We start from the raw sequence: 15,107 nt of genomic DNA on the forward strand, positions 1-15,107 counted from the left end.
TCAATTGCTTTTCAATTGCTTATTAAATGTTTATAGGACCTTGTTTTCAAAAATGTATCGAATTGGGGCTGATTTCATTGTGCAAAACGTTTGGAAAATAAAGAAAAGCATGAGGGCTGATTGCCTTGAAACATTTTTCAAATTTTGGTAATTTTGTTAACTACCTTCCCACGTGAGTTTTTACATGAAATTTGATAGAGAGGTATTCCATATAAGGAACGTTAAGTGTACCAAATTTGGTGTTATTTCAACAATTTTTCGATATCCAAATGATGCTACAAAAATGACTTTTCAAATCTGGAAATTCATTGTTCTAGTAGTAAAAATTAACCGATTTTGAACTGCTATATCTCGGTGCTCAAAACTCCAAATTTAGTTCCATTTGTCGTGTTTTGAAACATTGTTTGGAAATCTTATTGTGCTATGAATTTCAAGGGCAGATTCACTTTCTGTGAATTTTACCGAATTTCCAAAGATTGCCAAAAAACAAGACTGATTCTGTCTTGCTTGTTCAATCAGCAACTTTGAGCCAAAAAATGAGTGCTTTCCGTTTAGAATCTTGGAAAAGTGTCTTCTAGAAACTTTTAGTACTCCAAACCTAGTTTCCAACAGTATAGAGTTTTCCATTTTTGGACATGCCAAAGTCAAGATTTGATTTTTCCAAGTTTGTCACTTAAAGCTGAAATTTTCCGATTCCTTAAGAAATGAGTTTTTGTGAACTCATTACTCTTTCTTGATATCGATACACTGTTTTAAAACTCGATTTCATGGTAGAGGCTAGTTTCTCTTGGGCCTTTAAATCCCCAATTTTGAATCTCGATTTTCGAGAGATTAAGGTTCTCTTTTAAGACATTGACTTAGTCTAAACACGTGTACACTCTTTCTTGATTAATGCATGGTTGTGAGTAAAAGTTACTCATTATTTGCTCAGGCGCTCAAGAGGATCTTCAAGAGAATCTCGGGGCAGACGCCTGAAAGTTTGTTTGATCATTTACTCACTTTTTGACTTGGTGAGTGTCAAGTGTATGACTTGTTACCTAATACTTGAAATGCATCTAATTGAATACGTGAATGTAACTTGTCGAGACGAGTGTGTACTTTATCACACTCGCTCTCTTTACTTGACATGTTACTTGATTTACTTGACTCATTACTCGTATTACTCGACTAGCTACTTGATTTGCTCATACTTGAAACTATACTCGAAATCGTTATGTATGTTGTGTTGTCGAGCGGAGTGAACCTCCTCGACTTATATTCGTACTCGGGGGACGTCCAAACTCATCGGCTAACTTTGCGAATCGAGACAGAATGGGCATGGTAGAGAAACTTAGTAAACCATGAGCAAACACGAAGCTTGATCTATTGGAGAGATCTTGCTTGGCATACTCGCGTAGTATTGCCATGATATACTCGACTAATATCAAAATCTTGATGCACGGGCCCGGTAAGGAGGTGTAACGGTGACGGAATTCGAAGAAAGTGGTGTTTCTATGGATTTGATACTTATATGGTTGACGAAGTGTCAACATGGAATTTGATGAAGACATTGACTCGACTACGTGGAATTTAGCTACTGAGAGCTACAGTATCCTTGAATTGTTTCTGCTTATTTTTTCCTACTTGGAATGTGAATTACTCGAACGTTATAGCTTCACTTACTGTGTAATTGTTGTTGCTACTTGGACTACGTGTTTGCATGTGTGTTTCTTGGTCTCACGAGCATTCGCTCACCCCATTAGATTTGTTTTCCTTAACAGGAGCCGGAATGGAAGGAATTATGGAGAAGCCAACTTGATGGACTATTGATTAGGTTTTTTGAATGTATTTATTTAGATAACTTTTGGAGGTTGTATATTTTGGGAATATTGATGTAATTTTGGTAACTCGTGATGTAAGACTTGTATATTTTAAGGAAGCGACTCTTTCTTTATATTATCGACTTTTAGTATCGCTTAATTTTCCATAAGTTGAATTCATTTTGTACCGAGTCCTGGCGAGAGTTGGGCAGGCGTCCCACTGATACCCTTTGGTTCGCCTTAGGGAGAAGTGGGGGCGTCACAGCATTATGTGATGATATATTATTTTCAAACTAATGACGTTGTCATTGCTATCCAATTAGTCAGCAAAACAAAAAAATGACTCGTCATTTAGCAATTAGGGTGAAATTGTGGTTTCTCTTCATGCTTAATAAAATTAGAAAAAATAATTGCAAAGATTTTTGTGCACCTTTATGTAGCTTTTTATATTTAATATCCAAATTTGTATAATTGGACATTTCTGGGCAAGGTTGAGAATCATGATGCACGGTGTTCTGCTCCTAGTTGTATTAAAACACCAAGAAAAAGAGGCAACCAAGAGCAAATGTAACCTTAAATAAGGAGTACTACTCCCTTATACCAGTTAAGCGTACTATAGGACAAGACATTGAATCCAGAGCAAGGACAACCCGTACTGCCGCTGGAAGCTGATGAATCTAAGTAAAAAACTTATCACTACCCAGCCCCAATATTGCAATTTTATCCGCTATGCCATTCACCTCTTTTTACACATGAGAGATTAAAGCTGACAACCTTGCTATATGCCAACTTACCAGTTTAAGTATGTTGCACAGGGGCCATTTACCAATAGCAGAAGACTGAAGCATTTGGACTAGAGGAGCAAAGTCCACTTCGACCAGCAATGGAGACACTTTATGGTCCATGCACAGTTTCAGTCCCCTCAAAACTGCTTATCCTTGAGCCATTAAAACATCATGATCCCCAAATTCTTTGTAGAAAGCAAAGATCAGTTTACCTGCGTGATCCCTTACAATGCCACCACTAGAGGCTCTTCCCGAAGCAACACTAGCATCAGTATTAAGCTTGAAGCTGCCCAGTGGCGGTTTCTCCCATTTGAGTACTCTATTCCACACATGTGACATTCTACCACTAACATGTCGCACCAAGGGATGATCGAAATCCCAGCAAAAATGTCTCCTACCAAACTGCCCAGCTAAAACCCAACTGCTTAAGAAAACTTTCAACCTACAAAATTGTTGTGGTTGATTAGTGATGTGACTACAAATAATTTACTTACTTAGCTAATGAATAAGTCTTTTTAATTTTTTCAGTGTAGTCTAATACCACATTGCATTTTAGTAGCATAAGTGATCTCTTGACAGTACAATATTGAAAAAAAAATTGGTTTGAACAAGTATAATTTCTTAAAATGTGTACTATTGGTTACCAAAGATTTTGAAATACCAAAACATTTCTCAATTTGCAAGTACAAATAACTAAAGTTACTTTTTTAATCAATTCGTTACATTCTCATTATAGTACCTTGTCTGCAAAACAAGTTAACATTTCGTTAGGGGCAGAGATGGGTTGGGTGGTACGGGGGGAGGGAGTGTAGGTAAGAGGTCTCGAATTCAATTCCTCCTGCTTACACTAAAAAAATAAGAATAATAATTAAAAAAAAGTTAACATTTCGTTATTTAGAATACAAAAAGGCTAGCTGATTTGTGCATCTCATTTACTCTAGAAAGACGTATGAATTATGCTTTTTTTGTTTTTAGTGGAAGATTTACTATTTTACGAGTACAAACAACCAAAATTAGTGCTATCACTTAATTGAAATCATTTTCTCATGGTAATGTAAAACAACTTCCTGAATTTACATTTTCTCCTACCAAGTGAAGTCGGTATTAACTATTCTAATTTTCTTTTTAATATGGTGGATTAGTGAAAAATATTTTGAAATAGAAAATAAATTTGGTATTCAATTTTGTTAAATTAGTAGGTTGGCAGATGAAATCTCATTCTTCTATAGTAGTGTGTTTCACATTAGAAAATAATACAATTTTACCATTCAATAGCAGAAAACCAAATATTGGTAGTGCATTTTCTCCTAGCTTGAAAAAATGGTATGAACTATGTAATTTTTTTAACACAATTACTTAGGGGTACAAACAATTAAATGTACTAAGTTAGCCAAGGAGAATAAAATATACTGAGGAAATTTAGTGTGGACTATTCTAATTCTAATTTTAATTTAATTAATTAGTGAGAAAACTCATACAAGAGCAAAAGAGCGATTAATGGTGCGTTTGATAAAACTGAAGTTTGAAATCTGAAATCTAAAGCATGAATCCATTAAGTTATTGAATTGTTAAGTATTAAATCTAATACATTGGAGTGCATATTGAATTTAGTGATAAGTAAATAGTTTATCATTTAATTTTGGAAGCAAATTTTGCGTAGGAAATTCAGTTCTATTTAATTAATTCAGATGTTTGATTTTTTGTTATCAAACGATTTTAATATGTTAAGATCTGAATCCATTAAATCTAAATGCTAAATTGTGTTATCAAACAGTGCCTAAGGGTTTGTTTGATAATATAAAAAAGTGCTGAAATTGAACTTTTTCAGACATTCAGATGTTTTGAGTATTTGATAGATGAAAATCCATCTGCTGAACTTGTTAAGTAGTGCTGAACTTGTGTGTATTTTTTTCGGCACAAAAATCCTAACTGAATGCTTAATTCTGATAAAAATCAATAGAATTCCTACAACTACCTTATCTTATCTACCAAATCTACCCTTGTTTGTTAATTATGTTCAAAATTCTTATCTAATTAAATAACCTGATATTCTCTATCTAAGGGTTTTCTATTTCTCTTTTTTCCCTTTTTAATGACTTTCACATTTTCTCCACACTCCTTACATAATATATTCATCTTTTATATTACTTTGATTTAAAAATAAATATCGTCATTTTCATACCTAACAATTTTAAACTAATTAAATCATAAGTTCTATTTCTTTTTTGGATAAAAAGATATAAGGGCAAAATTGTCAAATTTAACTTAAGCATTCAGTTATAAATGTTTAACAAACAGTATAAATAGATTTAGCATTAAAATTCAGACATTTTGTGAGGACTCGCACTTTTATTCTTAATTTCACCTATTTTAAAAATTATTTGCATTGGCATGTCATTTAATTTTATCACTTTAGCATAAACTTTACTTAAATCATATTTTATCGCTTATGTGTCAAAATTTTTCAAAAAAGCTGCACCGGCGTGATTAATTGGGGATTTGAAGAATTAACCTCGGACTAGTAAGAATGAGTATTAGTGGTGTAAGAAAAACCATCTTGGGAGATTAGTATATAAGAGTAAGAAACAAGAGGGAAACTAGTGAGTGCATGGCACTATTTATCACTATTCCTAGTTGACTTTCTAAACCACTAAAAAGCCATATTTCACTTCATTTCAAATGACCAACCAAACCTTCATCTCCTCTCCTTTTCTCTCTCTTTGGCCGGCCCTTGAAGCTTCAAAAGAGGGGAAGAAAAACTCCTTCTTCAACTACAAATCTTGCTCCAAAAATCTCCCCAAAAATCTTCACACTTTTGGAAATTGTTCAAGCTTGAAGAAAGGCCTTGTCTTGTGGTGGTTCTTGGTGGATTTGGTGGTGCAAAGATTGGACTTTACTAGGGTTCACTACAAGAAAAAAGGTCATTAGTGACAACATTTCTTTGTGACGACAAAAAGTCGTCACAAAATGAGGTTGTTTAGTCACGACTTTGAAGGTTGTCACAATTGACTCAAAGCAACTAAGTTTTCAGTGACAACTTTTAATTGTCGTCACAAAACTACTTCGCGCCATGGGATTTAGAAGGCGCGAGTTTTGCGATAGTGACGACTTGATAAAAGTTGTCAGTAATTCTACCACTTTCTTTGACAACTTTTCGTTGTTGTCACTGTTTATGTTTATTGACGACCAATTTTTGTCAATAAAACTATAGTGTAGTTAGTGACAACAACAATTGGTCATCAGTGACAACTTTTATTTTTGACGAAAAAAAGTTGTCACAAAAGTCTATCCTTTATTGACGACTTTCTATCTCGTCACAAACCTTTAATGGGAGGCAACTCATTTGTGACGACTTAGAAAAGTCGTCACTAGTAAATTCCCGTCAAGATTTAGCAAGAAGGCGGGAGTGTTTAGAACATACAATAGTGACGACATTAAGAACATCATCACTATTGAATGGCTTATTTACGGACGACTTTTTGTTGTCGTTACTGATCACTAAAAAAGTTATTAGTGACAACATTTTTTAGTGATGACAATATTTCGTCACAAAAGGGGATTCTTTAGTCGCGACACCTAAAGTTGTCACAATTCCATCAAAGCAACTAAATGTTTATTGACGACAAGTAGAGTTGTCATAATTGCTCAAATAGACAGTGTCTTCAGTGACGACCTTGGAAAATGTTGTCACTAAAATGATTTATTCAGTGACAACTTCTAATATCGTCACTGTCACTCTCTTGATTCAGATTTAGTGACAAGAATTCATCGTCACTATTTAAAGTACTTATTTGTAAGTCACTTTCATTAATTCTACTGTGCCACCCTAACTTTTGCGATTTAGCCCCAAATGTTATAAAAAATTCCATTAATTCCATTATGATACCTTAAGTTTTACAATTTAGCCCCATATATAGTACACCGATTTTTTTAATTCTATTATTACTCCCTAACTTTTGTAATTTAGCACCATATGTAATTTACCAATTTCATTAATTCTACTTTGGCACTCTAACTTTTGCAATTTAACCCCCATATGTAATACACCAATTTTATTATTTCTATTATGGCACCCTAACTTTTACAATTTAGCCCCTATTTTTTTATTAGGAAATTGCGAATGGTATCTTGATAAACTATGCATAAATATTTTATAATTTTCTCAAACTTAAGTAATAATTTGTTATAAACTCTAAAGATATATCTTTCATTACAATAGTTATAAGGCAGACAGGTCTTTTTATCAATGGAATAAGAAATTTATGTCAGATTTATCCTTTGTACTACATGCCAAGTAGTATTAGCAAAAGAATAACAAAGTACTACAAAGTAATTAACAAGATAGCCTTCAGGGAGTGTAGTTTATGGGCAAATGAGCATTATCTATTCAAAGTACCAACTTTTTATGGGCATTTTACTCTCAAACATATAATTTATGATAAATTTATAAAGGGATAATTTCAGAAACCTCCCCTGAGGTTTCTGACAATTTCACTGACCTCCCCTGAGGTTTCCACAATTACACTGACCTCCCCTGGCAGAACTTGGGACCCAATTGCTGACATCATATAATGCAAAATTACTATTATACCCAAGACATTTTGTGTTATTATAGGACTAAAATATGATAAGGCAGATGGTGTTTTGGATAGTATTGGATTGCATTTCTATTTATTTAATGTATGGTTATGAAATTTGTAATGATATTACTCTTGGATTGCAGTTTTGGTTTGCACCTTATTACTGTTAAGGTTTTATAAATGACTGTTTTAGTTCTTGGATTACACCTTACCTCCAAATTTTGGGAATTTACCCAAATTTTCCATTTTCTAATATTCCTACAAATATGCAAAATTATGCATATCCCTCAAATCTACCCAATATTAATGTTTTGTTAAACTCTAAATAACAAAAATATGAAATATAATATTTAAATATATTTTAATACACACAAGTTGGACGGGTAACTAGTGTGTCAGAGAGTTGCCATAATCTCCTTAAACCCGCATGCGGGTTTAAAGAGTATTCGGATATTCTCATATGCACCTATGCAAATCGAACCAACCGGATATCTTATCCGTATCCCATTTCTTTAAATAAAAATCTTATAAATTTGAAAAATAAAATCAAATTTAGATGTATTAGGGTTTTAAAAATATTATATAAGTGATAAAAATTTTATAAATTGTAAAAATAAAATCAAATTTAAATAATTAAATGTTATATTTGCCTAAGAAATAATACAATAATCATAATAATGATAATACAATAATATTGGTGTAATAAAACTGCCATTAATTTAAATATTTATTTATAATGCCCAAAGAGCCTAATTACCAATTTTTTTCTTCTCTTTGTGGGTTTCCTTTACATGAACAAATATTTTGCTCTTTATAGGTATTTCACTCTGAATCATGTAATTTATGTTAAATACATAAATGTTTGTAAGTAAAATTCAAAAAGTGTTGCACTAATATTTTTATGAAAGGGAAACTGGTAGGTTTTGTATTTAACATTAATTAAATATGTGAAAGCAAAAAAAAAAAGAAATTATAGGGTACAGCAATTTAATTAAAAAAAAAGAAATATTAAAAACTAGCAATTTAATTAGTGACGACTTTTCTTGTCATTATAATCTTGAATAAATTAGTGATAACATTGAGTTTGTTTGGATAGAGAGAATTTGGTTTGCAAAATTTATTCTCACAAATCCCAATTACCTTTTTATCTTCCCAATCACCTTTTTATCTCACATACATCACATCACAAAGAGTGCTACAGTAAATATCTCAAATAAATCATCCAAATAAACTCTTATCCAAACAAACTCATTATGTCATCACTAAATTTTCTTTGATTTTGACTTAACAATAATGTCTTATTAATAGCATTTGATTATTTTTAATGAAAGTCTATTATAACCATAGAATTTGACTTTCGTTATTTTCAATTAATGATGTACTTTAGTGCTGGAATTATAAAAAATTGCAGGGCTAAAATATTTGCAAATTATAAAAGTATATTTTCACTTATATGTAATTAACAAATTTTGCCACCTATATTGATGAAAATTTGTGTTTTTGTACTAAAAAATAAAGAATAATACTATAGCAATAAAATCTATGCTTCAAACCAAATTAAAAATAAAAAAAACATGATGATTGGTCTCAAATGTTGGGAAAATGATTATTTTTATTGAAACTATGTTATAACCATATAATTTGAGTTTAATTATTTTCAATTACAAGATGTTCTTTAGTGCTGCAATTATAAGAAATTAGTATAAAATATTAGCAAATTATAAAAGTACATTTTCAATTATATGAAATTAACAATTTTTGCCACCTATGTTGATGAAAATTTTTATTTTTTGCTAAAAAATAAAGAATAATACTATAGCATTAAAATCTATGGTTCAAACCATATTACAAATCTAGAAAAAAACATGATTTTTGGTATCAAATGGAGGGAAAATGAGTGAAGTCAAAATTTTGATCAAATCATTAGTGAAAGTGCCGCGCAACAAAAACAATATCCAAAGCAAGACCAAAGCAATATCCAAAGCAACGGAACACTTGAGACAAACCTTCACCGAGCTGAAGTAAACAAAAGCTTCTGCACTAAGCACCAAAACAGAGCTTCCGCACTGAGCACAAAACAGAGCTTCCGCACGGCCTGATACTTTCACCCACACTTCTCTGGCTTCTCACTAGCATCACCATGGCTGTCCAGCATTAAAGTACAAGGTTTTCAGGTGGAAAGGTTCGTTTTCTCTCTCCTATACATTTTCCCCAATTTTTCCAAATCCCTAATATGTAAGATCCTTTCTGTTATCGCTACTGAGTCGCCTGGATTAAGCTGTGTAGCTACTTGTTTTAGCTTCAATATTTCGGGTTATCTGACCACAGGTTAGGGTAGTTTAGGATGGTCCGAGGAGCCAGTGCTCCTTATTTTCTGGAATGCATTAAAGAGGGAGGAGACAGAATTGTTGAAAATTGGAATGGAAGCCTATGTTGGGCATTCCGAGAGAAGGGATCGAGTTTTGTTTAAATAACTGGCCAATTAGGTGAGTAGTTCAAGGTTATTTCATTGACAGCGCAATTAATCTTGGGTATATATCCCCTTATCCGATAAGGTTGCCATGAAAGGGGACAGAAATTGAGGGAATGGACGAAGGAATCATTTATGTCCACTGCCCAGTTCTTGTGAATTAGCAGCAACCAAGACTCTAGTCTCAGTGGGTCTATTTTGTCTAATATTTTCAGTTGCATTGCAATAAATTCTGGTATTGTTTTTTTAAAAAGAAAATTCTGGTTTAATGCCCTACTCGGTGCTTTAACCTTACCTCAACTGAGATAAAATGCCATGCCCAAAACCCCTAAAGATGGCTTTCAGGTGTTCTACTATTTTTTAATTCCCCTAAAGATGGCTATCAGATGTTTTATCATTTTGTCTTATTAGTAATTTCTAGTCTTATGAATCAGGTTCATCCCTGCATCTTTGTGTCAAACCTCTTTTATATGGCTCTGCCCTTTTTTGAATTGTTCTCCATTTAACTCTTTGGAAATCACTTTCTAACTCACTGCCAGAACTATAACTCTTTGGAAATCACTTTCTAACTCACTGCCAGAACTAGTTCTTTGGCAACTCCGTTACCTCAGAATATCCAGTTCCATTTCAAAGTAAGGGCCAGCCCTTGCCTTTTTAAAACCCTATTAGCTACATAACTGCCTTTACGCCTCAGGTCCAGATGAATCTGAGGACAGACATCTACCTAAGTTAGTCATCTCTAATGAAAGTTTTCCATGCTTTGATGCTTGGTTAACCGCAAACCTTCTTAGACAAGTATTGGTTTAGCCATGAATTGTTTCTTGGAAAATTTTTGATCAAATACTAAAAGTTAGAATTGTTTTTGGAGCATTTTACTGGACATGTTCGTGGAAGTTAAATAACCAGTGGACAACCAGAATGAGGCCAAATATGCACCTTACATTGCACGAGCATAAATTTAACTTTGATAAAACATTGTTATGATGAGTGTTGCTGAATACCTAAGACACAATAATTTTCTGTTGCTCCTAAGATGCTTTTGCCTTAAGACCTGAGCCATTGTTTGAGTCCCTAGGCCGAAGGAGCTGTCTGATTCAGGTGTTTCAAGCTATGTAAGCCACTGCAGTTAGTATCAGGAATCTTATTGCAATGCTTAAAAATGAAACTCTCTGTGGAATAGTTGATATAATATAGTCTTTAACATTTGTTAGTAGTAAATTGATGTGAACTAATGGCAAAAATAATGTAACTTCCATTATAGAAGGGCACGGAGAGTTTTTGCAGAAATGCTACTTAATTTCAGGTTTTTTGTTTCAAGCATATCTGCTTGGGACTGGTTTCTTATTGCTGCTAGATGAGATTTCTAAGTTTTCCCTTAATCTGCATTTTGACAGTTCTTGCGAGCTTCAGGATTACCTTAAGTTTACTTCCCTTTCTTGATTGTATTGGCTGCCTCGCAGAAGAAAAGAGAAAGGGTACAATGGGTGGGATAGATTTTCTAAGGCACCAAATATAATAGGGAAGAGTTCAGTCATTACTGCCATTAACAAAATCACATACTAAGGCTCTTCCAATGAAAATTCACAACAGTCATGGCCATTATAATTTATTTTTGAGTTGATAATATACTTCTAGATTATATAGTAGTGAATATACTTCCAGATTATATAGTAGTGAATATACTTCTCTCATGCGCACATAATGTGTGGACCTAATTTCTTCCCTTGTACTTATATTTTTTGGCTGTTGGCTGATGGATGATGGCTAGTCAAATAGTAACATTTGACAAAGCTAGACTATAACAGGTTGCTTATAGTTTCTAAAAGGAGAGAAATGGTGGTTATGTTTCTTCTTACTCATTTGAAGAATTGAAAACCTGAATCTGGTTATGAGAGCAGGTGGATGATAATGTTCAATTTGGCGAACAAATTGTTCCTTCAACTTTTGTAACTTTATGATAGTTATTCTGCTTTAAAATAGTGATTCTATGATACTTATGTTTCTTAAGTGTACAAACATGTAATGACTGCTAAAACATCTTGTTGGTCGTTTAGATCCTCAGTTATCTGTATGAGGTTTCATGGGTTGAGTTGTTCATTCATTTTCATTGCTGAATTATGGTACCATTCGACTTCATTACCAGCTACTAGTTCCTTATTTCCTGCCAGTTGTCAGTGCATGAATCAATGTTAATGAGTTTTTTTTTTCTGTTACTTTCTTTTCTGGGCCAGTAGATTACAGGCGATACTTCCCATTATGATGCTGTAGCAAATTCAGCTGCATCTGGAGTACAGTCTGCAGGCCTTAATTCTGGTTAGTCGATGTTAATGCAGGCAAGCACAATAAGAAATGATGAAATACTATTTGCATATTTAACCGAAGGGTTAAATTAACACCCTATATCTGAAATCTGCACTTTTGATGGCTTAATAAGTAGCATAGTTATATTGATTATGTACAGCACTTTTGTCTGTTATGATTTACTATATATATCACAAGCTCGTTTTACTTGTAAAGATGGTGAATGTCATTATGATCATGGATAAAAGAACAAAAAAATCCTAAAAAAAAAAGAGGAAAGAATCCAAAATGTCGTACAAGAATTAGACTTGCCTGTTTAGAGAAAGCAACCCTCAGTCAATACTCGTTTTGAGGGAGGGCAAGCTCAGCCACTTTGAATCCTTAATACTATTAAAGTCTGGCTGCCTTCTAGGCTCTTTTTTTTTTCTTTTTTGAGCAATAGTCTGCCTTGTAGATTAATTTGCTACAATTCCAAAGCATTCTTGTGCTACATATACCATCAATCACACAAATCTATATGTATATACAGATTGACATAGCATATGTTCAGCAGTTTAATCAACCATAAAAAACAATGTTAATTTGATCCTAAGATTCCAGTGGCTCTACAGCATGTTAAGAGCAGAATAGGAGTTAATAACAAGCTAAAATTCCAAGTCTTTGTTACATTGAGGGTTTTCTTTTCATGAACTTTAGTATTATAGGGTACAAGTCCCATTTCAGTTTTATGGAATTTAGTATGCAGTAGCACCCAAACTAACCTTAATTTTCAAAAACCGAAAAAAAAGAAGACATCTGTATTGAGGTGACTGGGCGTATAACTGGATATGTACGTGGTCGTGGCCCCTCCAAGGCTAGTTTAATTACACAAAAACTTGCAGAGATAGAAGAATTCAAGAAAAGGGCAGAACAAGCTGAGAAACGATCAGTTGAATTGGAAGTTCAAGTCCAATCTCAACAGCAGCTGATGCAAAGGCTTGAGAATCAACAAGCTGAAATGCAAAACCAGCAGCTTGAAATGCAGGAACTCCTTAAGGCTTTACGAGCAGAATTGCAGTCCAAGAACCAAGGCAATGGAAATGCATCTGGTAGTAATAGCTGGTAATGCATCCTTCTCATACGAATAATTGAATTACAATACTAATGTGAACTGTTGCTATTCTGATCCTTTAACTTATTGATTTTGGGGCTGATGTTATGCATCATTGTGGACTGTTTTTGATAATAACATTTTTTGGGGCTGATGTGACCTGTTTTTGGGTAACTTGTGGTCACTGTGGACTATTTTTTGGTAATAGCTGGTAATAGCATTTTTTGGGGCTGATGTTATGCATCATTGTGGATTATTTTTTGTTATAGTTGTGTAGTTTATGGTTATGGTTATGGCTGATCTGTTGGTTTTGGTAACTTGTGGTCACTGTGGACTGTTTTTTGGTAATAGCTAGTAATAGCATTTTTTGGGGCTGATGTTATGCAGCATTGTGGACTGTTTTTTGTTATGATTGTATAGTTTATGGTTATGGTTATGGCTGATGTGTAGTTTTTGGTAACTTGTGGTCATTGTGGACTGTTTTTAGAGAGCTCTTAGTTGAGCTTATTGTTTTTGCTGTTGCTGTTGCTGTTGGAAACAAAAGACTAAGTCGCACTTTTTTAGTGGGGCTATAGCACACCTCTTCCTTTTCTTCCGTACTCCGTCCACTGACTCGTCTGTTTGGAACTCCAAATTAATTTTTTTTCTGTGATGAAGGAGATGAGAAATCTCTTTTAGTCAAGAGAAAGTCAAATATAGAGGGAACACTTGGGATCGGATTCCTAGTCAATTGAAAATTCTTTAATAGAACTGTCAACCAGCTGCCAATTCGTGACCTGTTTGGGCAGCGCAATATTATAATACTCGTGGACTAAAACATTTAGCTAACTTCATAAATTTGATGGAACCTCACTTTGGGACTGGGGAGGATTGAGAGAGACGTTGGAAAGAGTGGAGCCAGTCAAGTGGATTCCACTGCCTCTTTGCCTCCATGGGATGGGATGACGGATACCAAATGCTGAGGCTGTTAATTTGAGGTCCGAATCTGTTTGCTACTGGGATAGGCAGTTTTGCGAAAATGGTGGTACGTTGGCTATTATTTAGTGCAGTTTTCAAACCCCTTTGGTCCCCTCCTCTACTCTACCTGGGGTGGTGCAGTCAGTGGCCCAAAAGCTTGCTTTTGCGTACCTGATATGCAAAATGTGACCTATTTAAAACGAGTACCAGCCGTAGCTTAGATCGAGAGGTGGTTGAATTATTGAATACTCCTATCATTTTTTGGGCTGGCTAGCTTTCTATTTTCCTGCGCCCTTTCTCTAATCCACATCATGGAGTTGCTGGCACTCTGTTTTGTCCAGCACCAACCGATCATTATTGGAGGATTCCACATCATGGAGTTGTCTTGATTCAATTTGGTACTGACCATTTGTTTCCTCTCGGAGAAGGCATTAGAAAGATTTTTTTTTTTTTTTTACAAAAACACACCAGTAGTAATTTGTGTTCAAATTCCTATGCGATCTCATGTCTGCCGCTCGTAATTAGAAGCCATTGTGCTCCACAAATTTAAAGGCATTGTACTGAAGAAAGTTTCGATCAAGTTACATTTAGCCTAAAGGTTGCATCGGACAAGAGGACTTATGCAGTGTTGTAGAGAGCTCTTTAGTTGAGCTTATGCAGTGTTGTATTTGTATAGATTGGACTGTGATTTCTAATTTCTTGTTGGTGTTGTAATATGTGGGCCCAAATTATATGAGGTTCTTAATGAATTGTAATTTTTGTCTTAATAATCTAAGTCTCATCACTTGTTCTTTATTATTGTACTCCTCCCCTTACCTACTTCTTTTACTCTTTTATGACAGATAAATGCTATTCATACTAGCTTTTGGAAGATATCTATGGTTATGGTTGAAGAACGTTGAAGACAAAATTGCCTTTTGCTCATGGAGTGGTTCATTTAGATGTTTTTCAATTTCTTAAACTGTGATTGCTTTTGTACTTGTACCTTATGTATAAGTGATATTTTGGACAAATGTTATTTTTGTAGGCATTAGTTGGGTAATGTACACTTGAATTTGGCATTTGAGAATGCTATATTATTACCATGTAATCTAATGCAAATACTTTTGGTTATCAATCGTTCAT

The 15,107-nt window shown here is 34.0% G+C and overlaps 1 long non-coding RNA gene across 1 annotated transcript; it reads left to right on the forward strand.

Annotated features, from left to right (window-relative positions):
* Positions 1-9,177: 9,177 nt before the first annotated feature.
* LOC113751827 lies at positions 9,178-14,862 on the forward strand. Its single transcript, XR_003464862.1, has 3 exons — positions 9,178-9,346; positions 11,869-11,947; positions 14,825-14,862. It is a non-coding gene; the product is annotated as an uncharacterized LOC113751827 (long non-coding RNA).
* Positions 14,863-15,107: the final 245 nt, after the last annotated feature.

This window comes from Coffea eugenioides, chromosome 1, assembly GCF_003713205.1.
Source record: "Coffea eugenioides isolate CCC68of chromosome 1, Ceug_1.0, whole genome shotgun sequence".
In the NCBI taxonomy this organism is placed as follows: Eukaryota; Viridiplantae; Streptophyta; class Magnoliopsida; order Gentianales; family Rubiaceae; genus Coffea; species Coffea eugenioides.